Raw genomic sequence first — 1737 nt, 5'->3', positions numbered from 1 at the left:
GAACAGGTAAAACACACCTATGGCAGCCATAAAGTCAGCAGGTTTACACCTGGGAGTGGGGGTGGGGGGATGCGGTGGGAGTAGCTGGGAAAGGACACAAGGGGCTTCTGCAATGGGGAAGAACAGAGAAGGGGCTGAGAATGTTCTAGGTCTTGATCTGGACTCAGGTGCTGTGGAGGTGCACATGTGTAAAATTTCATGGACTGACACTGCTGTGCACACTCAGGGTGTGTATGTGCAACTCCAGTTTTTTGTTGTTTCTTTTAAGGGAAACAATTGGATCTGGGAAGGTTGGCATCTTTTTAGCTAGGGAATGGTGGAGAATTCTCTCTTCTTGTCTGATAAAGTTGAGGAAGAAAACTGAAAGTCTCCTAGAGGTGATGTCTGGAGAGATGGGCGACTGAAATATAAGGGGCATTTCCTTGCCAGCAGGAGGATAAAAAGTTGCCATCTTCCACCATCTGAGTCCCAAAGCTCGGAGAGATTTCCAAAGATTGTTTAATTGATTTTTCTCCTATTTACATGCAGATCATAGTGTCTGGGGCCCAGGAATTCAGACACACGGCTTTGGGTCCACTCAGCCCCGTGAAGAATCCTGTCTGAAACTCGCATAAAGTCAGACACACACGTCTTCAGAAACACGCTGTTTCCTTTTTGTCTGGGGCTCCAGGGAGCGGGTGCAATGAGCAGGGCCTCAGACACGCTCCCATCTGCAGAGTCCCGGGGATCCCATCCCTCTGTTCTGCTGCACTGCAATCCAGCTGGTGTTCACAGTGTGTTCCCCAAAAGGGCCAAACCCCGTCACCATCACCGCCTTCCTGAGCTGCTCCATGACGGGCTCAGACTGCACCTCTGACCCACTCCTGTCTGGACTCCTCTGCCCATTTTTTAATCGAGTTATTTGTTTTTGATGTTGGGCTGTATGAGTTCTCAGTATATTTTGGATAATAGCTCCTTATCAGATATATCATTTGCAAATATCTTCTCCCATTCAGGAAGCAACATTTTCATTTTGCTGATAGTTTCCTTCCCTGTGCAAAAGCCTTTTAGTCTGATGTAGTCCCACTGGTGTATTTTTGGTTTTGTTTCCCTTGCCTGAGGAGACATATCCAACAAGATATTGCTAAGACCGATGTTAAAGAGCGTTCTGCCTATGTTTTCTTCTAAGAGTTTTATGGTTTCAAGTCTTACATTTAGCCTTTAATCCATTTTGAGTTTCTTTTTGTATATAGAGTGAGAAAGTAGTCCAACTTGGTTCTTTTGCCTGCAGCTGTTCAGCTTTCCCAGCACCAATTATTGAAGAGATTGTCTTTCCCCATCAATTATTCTTGCCTCCTTCATCATGGATTAATTGCCCATGTAAGTGTAGGTTCATTTCTGGGCTCTCTATTCTGTTGCATTGATCTCTGTGTCTGCTTTTGCCAGTACCATATTGTTTTTATGACTGTAGCTTTGTAGTATAATTTCAAATCAGGGAGCGTCATACCTCCATCTTTGTTCTTCTTTCTCAGGTATTTGAGCTAGTTGGGCTCGTTCGTGTTTCTATACAGTTTTAGAATTATTTGTTCTAGTTCTGTGAAAAAAATGCCAGTGGTATTTTGATAGGGATTGCATTGAATCTGTAGATTGCTTTGGGTAGTATGGTCATTTTAACAATATTAATTCTTCTAATCCATGAGCATGGTATATCTTTCCATTTCTGTCATCTTCAACTTCTTTCATCAACATCTTATAGTT

The sequence above is a fragment of the Globicephala melas genome, chromosome 13 (assembly GCF_963455315.2).
Source record: "Globicephala melas chromosome 13, mGloMel1.2, whole genome shotgun sequence".
Lineage (NCBI taxonomy): Eukaryota > Metazoa > Chordata > Mammalia > Artiodactyla > Delphinidae > Globicephala > Globicephala melas.
This window is presented reverse-complemented; position numbering follows the sequence as displayed.